We start from the raw sequence: 15,155 nt of genomic DNA on the forward strand, positions 1-15,155 counted from the left end.
ACCTTTTCATGTGTTCATGAGACTCAAGCTGATGTGAACAACCGGATTAAGGTAATGGTAATGTGATTTTCTTAAATAACCCTGGTTTACATGGATTAATATGGCAGTCAGGCGAGTTTACACACACACAGATGTGACATAGTGAGTTCCAGCCTTCAAAGGAAAGAAAATGAGATATCATACGCGACAGATTGTTTGTACCAAGCATCTGACAGCCAGTAGTAGAAGCTTTATCCTCCCCACTGACTTAAAACACAAGATATTGTGATGTGCCCACACATTGCATCACATTTAGGTGTCACAGTGGAGTAGAAGTGTGATTTATGTCAACAATCACACACTGTTTGCGTCTTTGAATCCTTCCATTGTAAGCTTTCACACGTGTGCATTTAAAAGATTGTATTAAATTACCCATGATCTTTTCCAAAGTCTGAGAGAATTACCCAGATAATGTCATAAGGGTTATCTCAATTTAGGCTTAAAGACTACAGATTTATAACAGACCCAAACAAGGGACTAAAAGTCAGGATATCTTCACCTCTGCTGCTTCAATTTGGATAATTTCTTAGCCATGCTAGCAGTGTGGCTCTATGGACGGAAATGTTGACAAGCCCACAATTTTGGTCCTGACTGAAATAAATCAAAAACTAACAGATGAATTGCCATGAAATGTTATACAGACCTTTTACACTCCTACTGATTTTGGTGATACTCTGACATTACCTCTAGTGCCACAATGAGGTTGACATATGTTGCTTTCAGTGAAATGTCTCAGCATGTTAGCATTTAGCTCAAAGTACCACTCATTGCCTAAGGACTCATAGAGTCGCTAGCTTAACTGTAAACTCTGAGTCTTTTTAAAATCTGTCTCTGGTGAGTCCTACAACATTATGGAAGTGCAATGCTAAATTGCTAGATTTCCCCTTTAGCCCTTCATACGGGCTGCTACATTAACATTATTCCCATTTTCCTAAAAAGAAGTAAAAGCAAATATGACCAAATTAATCTGCTGTCTAAATTTACAGAACATCACAAATCACAATGCTTTCTGTCAACTGGATTGTCCAGCTCATTACAGTCCAAAGACAAAGTAAATGCTAATTATTCTTCCTTCTTCCACCCTTTACCATCTGCCCATTTTACCCCACCCCCCACCTTCCCCACCTCCACTCCTCATGAACAGCTATGTCCCGGGCTGCCATGCCATTCGGGCTGCTGCGCAGGGAGCTGGCGTGTGAGGGTTACCCTATAGAGCTGCGCTGCCCAGGAAGTGACGTGGTTATGGTGGAGACCGCTAACTATGGCCGCACTGATGACAAGATCTGTGACGCAGACCCCTTCCAGATGGAGAACACACAGTGTTACCTCCCTGACGCACTCAAGATTATGGCACAGAGGTGTGTATGTCCTGGATTACACTTCTTGCTGACTGTATACTGTGTTTATGTAAGAGCTTAAATTAGCAAAGACGCACATTGTTATGTCATTCTTGTGCTATTTTAGTGTGTTTTTGAAGCAGTTAAACCAATCAATGAGAGCGTATACTGTTTCGTACATATTGCATGTGTACACTGCTGTACAACACACATGTGGATTCATGTCAGAGGAAACGTTAGACAAAGCCAATGCTTGTGTTGTAAGTCATGTGTACGTGCAAGTGCAGTAATCTCTCCAGCTGAGTTTGACTGCCTGGCTGCGCTATTAGCTGTGTACTCAGCAGTGGTTTCCTTGAAGAACTGATCAATATTCAGCAAGAGGAAGAGGGAGAGGGAGAGGGAGAGGGAGAGTTGACAAATGGAGTGTCTTTTGCTCTCCCTTTCCTGTCTGTTAATCACTCTCCCTCCCTTCTTTGTTTTCTCATCCCTTTCACTGATCCATCCATCCATCTTCTGTCGTCCAGGTGTAACAACAGGACCCAGTGTGTGGTGGTCGCAGGGGTCGACGTCTTCCCAGACCCCTGTCCTGGAACATACAAGTACCTGGAGATCCAGTATGAGTGTGTCCCTTATAGTAAGTAAGAATATATAAACACACATAAACACACACATACATAGAAACAGGACTAAACGCAAATATGTGCATGTGCATGCAAAACACAAAGATTTAACCAGTTTTTGTCAGCTACATTTTAGGTTTAAGGTGTTTTTTTTTTGTTCTTCTAACCCTTGATGTCGACTATATCCCTGAGAGATTGATGGATAGAAAATATTTTTTTCTCAGGGAGTGTGTGTTTTTGCATGTGTGTGTGTGCAAAATAGACAGAAAATTGGGTGGAGAAAGTACAGAGAGGGAAACTGTAGGACATTTGCATACTGTGTGTGTGTGTGTGTGTGTGTGTGTGTGTGTGTGTGCGCAAGAGTGCACGTTTACACCTGCGCGTGCATGCATGTGTGTTTTCTTTTTCAGATTCACGCCACAGGGGTCGCTCTCTTTTCTCCACAGGAGCCTGATTGAGCGAAGGAGAGATCGGGAAGGTGGAGGGAGGGAAAAGGGGGCATAGGGAGGGGAGGGGAGAGGAGAGGAGGGGAGTATGCTGGGTCTCTTTTGTGCTTCTTCTTTCTTTTATGTGAACTATGATGTTTGTGGCGAGAATGAGTTCCAAAGTCTTTATCTGTGCAATTCTTTCTTTCTTTCTTTCTTTCTTTCTTGCTTGCTTTCTTGCTTCTCTTTACTTCCCTTCTTTCACCCTCTGACTTCTCTTTCTTTCTCTCCCTCTTTTTTTCCTATGCTTGAGTAGAAGTGGACCAAAAAGGTAAAGACAATACATTGTAGCATCTTGATCTCTCTTTACCCCCGACCCCCCTCTTTTCTCTCCTTCTCTTCCTCTCTCCTACCATTTCTCTCTTCCTCTTACCCTAGGACGTTGTTTCGTAGTCATGCTGGATGTTGCCCCCCTTTTTTCATTTCCTATTCGGTTATTTATTTTTCCCCCCATTTTATTCATCTCTTGTTGTATGGAAACCCGTCCTTTTATCCAATTTTATGCAGGTTCTGCACCTAGTCTCTCTTCCTCTTTTCTCACTTCCTTTCTCCCTCCAGTTTCTTCCTTTCTTCTTCCTCTCTTGCTCCTGGTCGATCTCTCTGTCTCTAATTTCTCTCCCTCGGTCTCTCTGTGCACACACACACACAACATAAACACATCTGCTCACACAAACATAAACATAGTCTTCTTTGCTCTCTTTGCTGTTTCCTTTTCACACACAAGCACCCTTTCTTCCTTCCTTCTTGTCTGATCATCCTCTTCATGCTTATTTTCCCTTTTCTTCCCTTATAGGAAGAGCCCCTTATTTATCTTCATAGGAAAAATAAGACCAAATGTGTGTGATTATATATCCGTCTGGATGTGTGCTTACCAAGCACTGCTTATGTGTGTGAGGATGTGTGCATGCCTATTTGCATGCCAGTGTGAGACTGTTCAGTATACATATGTGTCCCATACAGTTATTGCCATGTGGGTGGACCAATCGTTGTGCTCGGCGTAAACTAACCTGCCCTCTCATTCACTTCAAGGCAAAATTTAGCCCCGCCTTCTGCGTCCCTGATTCTACCTCACACTCTTTTTCACTCTTTTTGCACTAACCCCCCCCCTCCCACACACACACACACATAAATATGCAAACACACACATACACACACAACGCACATAAACACACTCACACACCTTTCATTGCAGTGTCCCTGTTGTATTACTCACCACACACACACACTAACAGTGTGTGATTTTCAACACTGCTATGTCTTTTCTGTTGCTTGCCTCTTGAGATCAGCACAGGTGTTTTAAATCCCTCTCTCTTTTTCTCTTCATTCTTTTTTCTTCTTGCTGCATCAAATGCATCTAATTCAATCCATTTTTCATGCATCGACCCATTTTCTCCCTGCACCTGCCTCCACTATCTTACCACTCTTTTTCTCCCTCACCTCCCTTCCTGATCTTCTTCTCCATCCCTCTTTCTCTTCTATCTCATATCCTGCTGGCTACCCCTCCTAACTCCCGTCTACCAGTTTTCGTGTGTCCTGGCTCACTGCTCAGCATCCAGCCGGCCTCCTCTCTCCTGGAGGCAGAGCATCAGTCAGGGGCATGGTGTAAGGACCCACTGCAGGCTGGCGACAGGCTGTACGTCATGCCGTGGACGCCGTATAGGACGGAGGTGCTATATGAGTACGCCTCCTGGGACGACTACCGCCAGAACAGAGTCACCACCACCTATAAGTGAGTAATGTCTGTGTGTACTGTATTTATTGCTGAAATTGTTGAAATAGATTGATTAGTTATTTTTAGGGATTGGGACTTCGTCAAAACACAAAACAAGCAGACTGAAGATGTAACCTTTCCCTCTGAAAGCTTATAATTGGCATATATTTGTTGTTTTAAAAATGTTTCGTCTAAACAATTAATCAGTTCATCCAAATAACAAAACGTAATTCATAATAGTGCCAGCTCTTGAGGGCTAATTTCACATTCATTCAATTCAAAATGGGAATAGAGCAACATTTACTTTCTAGATTAAAGATTAAAGCCCCTAAATATATAATAGTAAGAATTTATGACAAGCAGAGTAAACGTTATAATCCATAAAAATTCATCATATCAAACCCATGTTATACTATTTATGGCTGGTATTTATTCTGCTATAGCCAGTAAATGTGTTAACACCATTTTTAATCTGTCTATTTAGTTGCTTGAATTGTCCGAGGTGGTGTCCGCCATTATCGCTGTGGCTTTAAATGGCGTACATTTACAAAATGGATTCACAGGAAACTACATATGTAGCCCCTCCTATCCAGATTCAGATTCAGATTTATTTAACTCAAGGCCATTTCTACGGAAACTCTGGGATGTTCTTAGCACAGATGAAAACATAATGTTTTATGTGAAATAACCAAAGCTCTTGTAACTACAGAAAAAGATTGTACCTCACGCGAGAACATTTTTGGATCTTATCTTAACTTTGTTTTACTTTTCGTGTAAGTGTGCCACATCAGATTCAACTCCTAACTTGATGAGTACCCTCTGTATGTAATTGAGCGCCCATTCATAAGATTCGGAAATTAGCATAATTAATGCTCCAATAATACCATTTAAGGCTACTCGTCCTGCCCCATATGTCAGGAAGTGTTCAGTCATGAAAATGACAATAAAGAGTTTGGAGACTAAAGTCCTGCGTTCGGCGATCCATAAAGAAAGTCTATCATTTCTCTAACAAGCTTCACATTTGCAGAAGCACAGCCCCGCATAATCAAAAGTGCCATTTTATCTGTCTGTGCCAATATATAAGCACGCTGTCACTTTCCAAGGGCCTACCAAGGGCCTGCGCTAAGGCTTCCAAAAAAATTACACTTTCATCTGACCTTATTATATACAGAAACAAATTAACCTGCACTTAGTGCATCATTTAAGTCATTTTGCAGTTTGAGATGTTCATATTGGTATTGTAATGGTATACAGTAGCATCAACAGACAATTAAAATGAATGATGATGTTGTATGGATAACAACATAATGTAAGTGTATCAACATAATTAAAGTGTAATTTATGTAGGATTTTCAAACGTAAACTTAAACTTGCCTCAAAGTTATCAAAAATATAATGTAAATGCTCTGTATTGTGCCTTTCTAGTCTTTTCAACCACTCAAAGTTTTTTACTGAATTCACCAGTCATACACTGAGCCTAAGTGCTCAAACGGAAACTAACATTCACACTCATTCATACACTGGCAGAACAGGGTGTCAACTCAGGGTTCAGTATCTTGCAAGGACACTTCGATGTGCAACCAGGGGGAGCAAGGGATTGAACCTTTGATTGGATTGACCTTCCGATTAACGGCCAACCCACTCTACCTCCTGAGCCACGGCCACCCCTCTTCACCATTCACTAATGGTGAAAAACCTAGGTTGGGATAACAGCAGACTAATTGCACATGATTCCCACGACAGGTCTGGACCACTCGTAAATTATATTCGTGCCTAAGAGAACATTACAGTTTTTCTCAGTTGCTTTGGTACATTTGCAAAACAGTAAGTGCATTTCTCGAAACAGTACAGTACAAACAGCACAACACAGTGGTTTACCTGCAAAAGCCCATAACTTGCTCAAAATACTTAGTCTATCTCTCAAAAGCAAATCTTTATGTCATTGAACTTTCAGTGCCATCAGAACGACAAGTCCTTGTGTCTTGTTTATGAACAAGCAAGTCAAAATGTTTAGCCATCTTGTCAATATAACAGTGTACTCTGTAAGTATTTTCTGATGTACACTTTGGCTAAGATTTTGATGACAATGATTGAAAATGCACATGGCTGCACTTTTTTTGTATGGCATATATCACTTTCACCAGTACATACATTGCAGGAGAGAGGACAGGAATCACAGCTATGCTTTTACTGTTCGTACTGTAATTTGTTGACAGAGCATGTCTTTGTAATACAGAAAAGAAAGAGACATGACTGTTGCATGACTGTTGCATGGGATACACCCCTTTGGCTGACGTTCCGGTCTGTTGTATCACAGATTCTCTTCCACATCACAACAGATATCTTCATCAATTCAGGACACATTTACAAAAAAATTCAAATAGACATGTATAGAACGTCTATCTATATATACATTCATATATATACATACGGAAGCCCTAATCAAATATTTTTTCACTCCACTTTTCCTGTGATAACAGGATAATTTTCTTGTGATTTTGAGATAAGCATAATGGTAATTATAGTGTGGTCTGTAGTATCATTGGTTCCTCACTTGGTAGAGCACAGGACTTAGTCTTATGGTTTCTTATGGTTATGTGTTCAATCCTCACTGAAGACAAAATTTTTCTTTTTAATATTTTTCATAATCCTCTTCAACAAAGTTCTTATGAAAAGACTGTTTCACATGCTCACATTACTGTAAAGCACGTGCCGGCATTTGGTCCACATCCATCAACCTATGGACTTTTCATTTCCCCATCATTCCCAGGCAGAGGAAATTTCTTCTCATTCAGGAGAATCCATGTAACGTTACACATTTCCTGATGGCTTTTGGAACATTTTAAATAGCCCTCAGGAAATGTGTGATTGGATTCCTCTCAATCTCTTCATAACAATTTTGTTGAAGAGGATAATAAATAAGACACAAAAGAAGAAAAAGAAAGTCAACAAGAACATGAATCAAACTAATCAAACTGAGCCCTGTGCTCTACCAACTGCGCTTACAAGTGACACTGGTAATTGCTTTGAAATTATCCTAAAGAAACGCACCTGCCAGCCCCTGTATTCAGCTATGGTTTGTTATCTCGTGATCACGACAAAATTAATTATCTCGTTTTCAGGGGAAAACAACATTCGTTATATATATATATATATATATATATATATATATACTGCTCACTGTGTATTGTTACTGTTTACTGGTAATATATGGTATTGTGAGAGAATGGTCTGGGTGTTGCCATTGTGATGTTGTTGTTGTCTATTCTTACTTTGTTTATGGTCCATAAGAAACAACATTTCGTTTAGCTATATACTTGTAGGCAAATGATATGAATAAAGTATTTTAACTATTATTTTTGACAACGTGTTCAACCATTTTGCATGTAGTGACTAATGTTTTGGGGGGGTGGGGTAAGATTATTCAACAGAGACTGGTATAATTAATTGTGATCAGCATGACATAAGCAATTGATAAGGTAGGAAACAGCAGACAATTGTACATAATCATTTGCATCAGTGTGTCAAGTCATTTGCCATTTGTTCAAAACAATGAGAAAGCGAAAGTGACGAGATGATGTGGAGGTTGAACAATTATTAGTATTAGAGAATTTCAATTCTGATCTGAGAAATGCACCAAAGCGACTGAGAAAAACTGTAAAAATTCTAGAAAAGTGCTAAATCACTTTTACAAGCTGCTTAAAAGCAAATTGGAGTGGTTCTTGCATGAGGTCCATTGCGTGTGCATGGAGGTTCTGGAGGGTTTCAAGTCTCTTAATTGAATATGAATTACATCCTTACATAAATAGTGTACATTTGCATGTACACTACATATTTTTTTATCACTCCCTGTCCTAGGTTGCCGAGCCGTGTGGACGGTACGGGCTTTGTGGTGTATGACGGCGCCGTGTTTTACAACAAGGAGCGAACGCGCAACCTGGTCAAGTATGACCTGCGCACACGCATCAAGAGTGGTGAAGCAGTGGTGGTCAATGCTAACTACCATGACACATCACCTTACCGCTGGGGAGGGAAGTCAGACATCGATCTGGCAGTGGACGAGAACGGCCTCTGGGTGATCTACTCTACTGAAGCCAATAATGGACGCATCGTGGTCAGCCAGGTGCGGTAGGAGGAATGCAAACAGATCGATGGTGGGAAAGAGAGAAGAAGGAAGGATTTTATTACTGATTTCTCTCATCTTCACATCCCGCAGGTGAACCCCTATACCCTGCGCTTTGAGGGTACCTGGGCCACTGGCTTTGACAAGCGTGGGGCGAGCAACGCCTTCATGGCCTGCGGGGTACTGTACGCCGTGCGTTCTGTCTTCCAGGATGATGAGGGGCAGGCGGAGGGCAGAGTTGGCAGCGACATGGTGGTTTACGCTTACGACACCAGCCGTGGACAGGAACTGCCCGTTCAAATACCATTCCCCAACCCTTACCAGTACATCTCTTCCATAGACTACAACCCCAGAGACAACCAGCTGTATGTGTGGAATAACTACTATGTGCTGAGATACCCGCTACAGTTCACACCGCCACCGCCCACTAAAGGTTTGTGGAACAAGTGCATTTGTGTATTTGGACATATGTGATAAAACTAGAGAAACAACAAAGTGTTTCTGTCCCTCCAGGTCCCCTCTCCTCTCTGATGACGACCGTCCGCTCCTACACAGCCACTGTCGCACTGACCCCAGTGCGGCCGTCGGCCTCTCACCCAATTGGCGTCATCAACCGAGGACCCTTTGATCAGCGGCCGATCACAGCTATGGTCCCTCTGACCCCACGTCCACCTCTGCGTGTCCCCATGGCTCCCGGGGGCCCCGGTCAGGTGGGCGGATGTGAGGGCCGGGTGGCAAGAGGGGTGCAGTGGCCACCCACCCTGAAGGGAGAGACCGTGGAGAGGCCCTGCCCTAAAGGGTCACTGGGTAGGTGTGGCCTGTGTTTGTGTGTGTGTGCAGATGTGAGCATGGCAGACTGTGTGTGTGTGTGTGTGTCTGTATCTCGTTTCCCTTTGAAATGTAGTTGGATGCCCTCTCTTTGAACTTGCCTTCAGATGAGAGAGAAGAGGTTATAGTTTTAAGACAAGCTGGGTTCATCAACTTTTCCTCTCGCTGTGCAGCTGTCTGCAGCCCAGGCTCCCTCTGAGGAAAAGCTGTTATGCAGATTATGCAGATAAGCCTGTGGTGCATGTTGCCCAGTCCTAATCATGTTGGATGGTTTGGACATGGTTTTAGCGCAGAGGTGATGATTATTACACAGTGGAATAATCTAATGTTAAATAACTGAAAATAGACGTGGCTGTTACTTACAGTTAATTGCAGAACCGGTGTGCATTAGTAAGTCTAATCCTGTTTTTCATGAAATATTTTTATGTATGCAACAATTAAACAGATCAGGTAAAACAATTAATTGACAGAGAATCATCCCTCGACTGCTGCTCTACAGCCAAGATTGGTCAGTTGGAGTTGATGAAGATCAAAACAGAGACAAAAGTACTGTGAATATTCTCGTACTCAAACAAGACTCAAAATTAATGCTAATATTGATTCATGTTTGTTGGATGTGTGAATAAGTGTTTTGCTTTACATGGAAAGAATGCAAAGAATCCAGCGCTTTGTTTTCTCACAAATTTTGAAAATTCGTTTGTTTTTTCACCGTTGTGGTCTTGGGTAAACACTTACAAGGATAAAAGACGCAAATGCAGGGAGAAACAGAAGTGACAAATCACCTCAGGTCCTTTAAGACACGAGCTGTCCTTTCTCTTTCTGACTGTCGGCGTCACCATGTCTGTCTCTGCAGGGATAGCTTCCTATCAGTGCATGCAGTCTCCGGTGGGTTGGAGCTCCAGAGGGCCTGACCTTTCCAACTGCACCTCTCCCTGGGTCAGCCAAATTGCACAGAAGGTTAGTCACACACAGACACACACACACTGTGCAAATGCCCTAAAGCCAGTCAGCAAGCAGTGCTCTTGTAAATGTCAAAATATTTGACATTATAAACACCCCCGCCTCACTTTAGATTAAGAGTGGCGAGAACGCAGCCAACATCGCCGGGGAGTTGGTCAACCTCACCCGGGGGCGGATCTATGCCGGTGATGTCAGCATGTCCGTCAGGCTAATTGAACAGCTATTGGATATCCTGGACTCACAGCTCCAGGCCTTGAGACCAGCTAATAAAGAGTCAGCAGCACGTAATTACAACAAGGTAAATTGTTCCTCTTGTCAGTGTGGATGTGTACTTGACCTGGAAATGAAAGAGGACATGTCAGCTATGATGATTCTAACAACAGATGTTTTTTTCTTTTCAGCTGCAGAAGAGGGAACGCACATGTAGAGCTTATGTTCAGGTAAGACAGACAAACAGACAGACAGACAGACGGACAGACTGATAGATGAGGAATAGGAATAAAACATATTTGTCTTTCTCTCTGTCAGGCGGTCGTTCAGACAGTTGATAACTTGCTGGGTCCTGAGGCTCTGGTGTCCTGGGCGGATATGAGCAGTGTTGATCAGTCCCGCTCAGCATCACTGCTGCTAGACGCAGTAGAAAAAGGAGCTTTTCTATTGGCTAACAATCTCTACGAAGGCCGTTTCAGTGACAGGGCACCAAATGTTGGTATGTGGTATTTTTTTCCCCTCTTTCTTGGTGTTTTTTGCTCTACTTATTGTGGAACTTACAATTTTTAAGCTTTTTTTGTATGTGTGTATGTGTGTGTGTGTGTGTGTGTTCCTGTGTGTGTACGCAGATCTGGAGGTATATGTTTCTAAATACAGAGGCAGACATCCAGGACCTGACATTCCCTCACTCCTACGATAGTGACAGCATCTTGCAGATATCAGCACTGGCTCTGCAACAGTACAGCAACAATGGTCTGTACTGCACACACAAAAACTAATCAGCATTATGTACAGTGAAAAATCAGTATTATAAGTCACATTGCCTGGGTTGATAAACCATAGCTAGGACAAGTAACGGGTTATGGGATTTACACTAGTTTTTCTCCACATATCAAAAATCCAAGCATTATAAAGTATAAGATGAAAGTCTGTTTTCTCTTGAATGTGATAATTTAAAGAACAGAAAAAAAATAGTCTCTCTCAATATGTCTCCCTCCCCTCTGTGGTTTCCTCTGCAGGCCAGGTGAAGCTGGTACTCACTCTCTATAAGAACCTGGGCTCCTTCCTGACCACCCAGAACTCAACTCTGCGGCTCGGGCTGGGGCTGGGCCAGGTGTCCGAGGCCAGGCGTAAGAGCCTGGTGGTCAACTCCCATGTCATCTCTGCCTCTGTACATAGAGGATCCAACAGAGTGTACCTCTCTGAGCCAGTGATCTTTACTCTCAGGCACCTGCAGGTCCGTTTCAAAATCTGTTCACCTCAAAGTTAACGGTTAGAATGAGCAAAGTCCTGACATTGTGCAGAATCTGGTCCCTGAGTATCCTTTATTGGCACAAATATGTGTTTTGGTGTGTGTTTGTCTCCACAGCTAGAGAACCACTTTGGCCCCAACTGCTCTTTCTGGAACGCATCAGGGGTTTCGGGGAGCGGCAGGTGGTCTACACAGGGCTGCCGCCTGTTACACACCAACAACACACACACAACCTGCGCCTGCAACCACCTGTCCAGCTATGCCGTCCTCATGACGTATCAGCAACCTGCTGTAAGTAACACACACCACAAAAACAACACGTGGCAGTGTTCAATTCACCTTCACGGCAGACAGAAAGCAGCTTTAAGGCTACAGTGTGTGGGTTTGTTTTTGTTTGGTTTGTGTGAACCTTCTCTCAGTACAGTACAAAAAGACAACCCATGCCACATTTTTCAGCCACCAAAGACTTCCTGACTCCACCCATTATGCACCCATTTGCTGAAGCACAGTTGGACTTCACCCGCCGTGCTCTTCAAAATGTTGTTTAAAAATCAAGCTGAGAGGGGGTGATAATTGGGGGTTATAGCAATAAGAGAGAGGGAGTGACCAATGCTGCAGGCCATGAAATTAAATTAAGTGTTTATCTGTGAGATGTTCTCTTTGTTGGGTAAGATTTTATTCATTCGAATAGATGTTATGTAACACACAGGGACAGACAACCAGAGGCAAAGGCACACGAGCAATCCACACTGCAAAAAATACATTTTATACACTCATAAACCCGTGTCAGTGCATTCATACATGTTCTCTTTATGATCAGCTTCTTTCCTGTCTGCTTCTCTTTACCAGTTTGGGGTCGGTGTAGAAGAGCTTCTCGTCTATGTGGTTTCCTGGGTTGGCATCTCTGTGGCACTGGTGTGTTTGGCCATCTGCCTTACCACTCTGTGCTGCCAGGGGGCGCCCTGGCACACAGACCACAGCACCATCCACTGCAACCTATGGGCTAACCTGCTCATCACTGAACTGCTCTTCCTTGTTGGTGCCAACAAGACCCAATACACAGTGAGTCCTTCGATACTGGGCAAATACAGACATAGAGGAGGAGTTGAGTGGGTGAAAATGTATAAATTTATGATGCGGTGGATATTACTGTTGTATTTTATAGCATTTTGGAAAATTCTACTGAAACTCTGTCCATATGTCCAGGTTGTGTGCTCCATCATTGCTGGCCTGCTGCACTTCTCGCTGCTCTCAGTGTTTTGCTGGTTGTGTCTGGAGGGGGTGGAGCTGTACTTGCTGCAGCGGGAAGTATTTGAGGGACGTAACTCCAGGAGGAAGTATTTCTACCTGTGTGGCTACTCAATTCCTGGGCTGGTTGTGGCCGTGTCCGCAGCCATAGACTTCAGAGGCTATGGCTCAAAAACTGCGTAAGTGGACTGGTGTGTGTGTGCGTGTGTGTGTGTGCATGGTTTTGAATGGGGACAGTTACCTTCCTACATCAGAATAATTTGTGTAAGCTCCCAGACTTTGTTATTTTATAGGTTCTTATTTTATTGTGATTTGTTTGTGTGTGTCTTTGTATTTGTGTGTATGTGTGTGATTTGTTTGTGTGTGTGTAGATGCTGGCTACGAACAGACAATTACTTCATCTGGAGTTTCCTTGGACCGGTGGCGGTTGTCATTACGGTGAGAGGCCATGCTCTTGTGCAGATCCCTGCCTTTTCATATATTCACATGCTATGATGCGTGATGCTATATTTACGTTGAGTCACTTTAATGAATGTATATTAAATAGTATTTGTTCTTTTTGGCCTCAGTTGAACCTGGTTGTCTTGGTGATGACTTTACATAAGATGCACAGCACTGCTGCTTTGAAGCCAGACTCAAGTCGCCATGACAACCTGAGGTAAGTATAGTGTCTCATGCTGATCTGTTTTCGGTGATTATGCCTCATTGTGTTTCAGTAGCTTTGGCTCCAATCATACAGTCATTAGACGAAGACGGTAAAGTTGAATTTATGAAGTGAAAAAGGACCTGCTGTGCAGTGGCCCAAAACCTGATTAAAACTAGATGTAAAAAGAAAATGAGTCTGTTTTTGTGAATAATTGAATCCATTTAGATATCTGGAGTTAACGCTGGGCAATAAATCTATAATGATAATTATCGGAATATATGGAACTGAAAAAAGATTGTTTGAAATAGATTTTATCAGAATCATTTTGAATGTTCTACCTGAAATTTGTGAAGTGATCCTCTGTTTGGCAACAAGTGTTTGTCACGTTCTGACCATAAAGGCAACTTTAACCACGCAACTTTTCACCTAGAAGCAAAAATCAGCCTTTAAATTTAAAAGAAATAAAGATTTGACATTTATTGTGATAATTATCGATATCGATTACAATGAAATGTTTTTATGGTGATAACATTTTTGCCCATATCGCCCAGCCCTATCTGGAGTAAATTAAAACATTTATGACCCATCCTAGCTAAAACGGGAGCATTCACCACTTTTGGAATCTTAATTGTATTTGCATTTTTTTGAGTAAGTAAAGTTTAAACCTTAGCAATTCTGTATAAATTAAAAATAGAGGGAAACCTGCACAAAAAAAGAGAGCTAGGGTGTGCTAGTAATGTCTGGCAAATTCAGAAATTTATTTTATTTTATTTTAAGTTCTCTTTGAACTGTCTAGATATTGATATTAGTATTATGCACACCAGCTCTCTTTTTGTCCATGGTTGAGTAAAACAGTTAAACCTTCTCTGTACAATTTTCAGTGTGGGGGCCTGAAAAATCAAATTAGAGAAGCATTTAAACAGATCCAGGTGAGGGAACTCTTGTTGAAATTGCTTGTAAGAATGAAAATGTAATGTGATTTTTCTCCTGCCCTACTTCCTCTGGTGTCTCCAGGGCGTGGGCGGTTGGCTCCCTGACACTGCTCTTTCTGCAGAGCGTCACATGGTCCTCTGGCTTGATGTTTCTGTCTGCTCCGTCTCTCCTCCTGGCTTACCTGTTCTCCTCCCTCAACACCGCCCAGGGCCTCCTCATCACCATACTGCACTGCACCCTTGCCAGGAAGGTCTGTCTCTGGGTTCTTGTTGTTGTTATGTAACTGCAACATCTACCCGTAACATCGTCATTTGTGACTAAACAGATTTGTTACATGTTACATGTTTCAATATTGCTTGTAGGGTCAGAAGGACTATGGCCGATGCCTGCGTCTCTCGCAGTGCTGTGCCACGTCCTCTTCCAGCTCTCCAGACTCGGTGAAGGGTGCCGCCCTGCGATCAAACAGCCGCTACACCAGCAGCCAGAGTCGGAGAGCTACTGCTAACAGACAGGTACATTACAACACTATGTCTCCAGGTCTTTGTCTCCCTTTCTCTCTGTCTGAGTTAGTTTTGACCTTGTGTGGAATATTTCTGTTCCAGAGTCGTATCAGGAGGATGTGGAACGACACTGTTCGCAGACAGACTGAATCCTCTTTCATCGCTGCAGACGTTAACAACACCCCTACTCTTAACCGAGGTAAAGATTACTGCTTTTCTTTTTGTCTTAAATCTCAGTGTTTCCCCCTCTTTTGTTCAAGAAT

At 42.6% G+C, this 15,155-nt stretch overlaps 1 pseudogene; it reads left to right on the forward strand.

Annotated features, from left to right (window-relative positions):
• The window catches only part of LOC119899446, a 32,087-nt pseudogene that overhangs the window by 12,527 nt on the left and 4,405 nt on the right, over nt 1–15,155 (forward strand).

The sequence above is a fragment of the Micropterus salmoides genome, unplaced genomic scaffold (assembly GCF_014851395.1).
Source record: "Micropterus salmoides isolate LMB-PRFRI ecotype aquatic unplaced genomic scaffold, ASM1485139v1 Ms_hic_scaffold_12, whole genome shotgun sequence".
Lineage (NCBI taxonomy): Eukaryota > Metazoa > Chordata > Actinopteri > Centrarchiformes > Centrarchidae > Micropterus > Micropterus salmoides.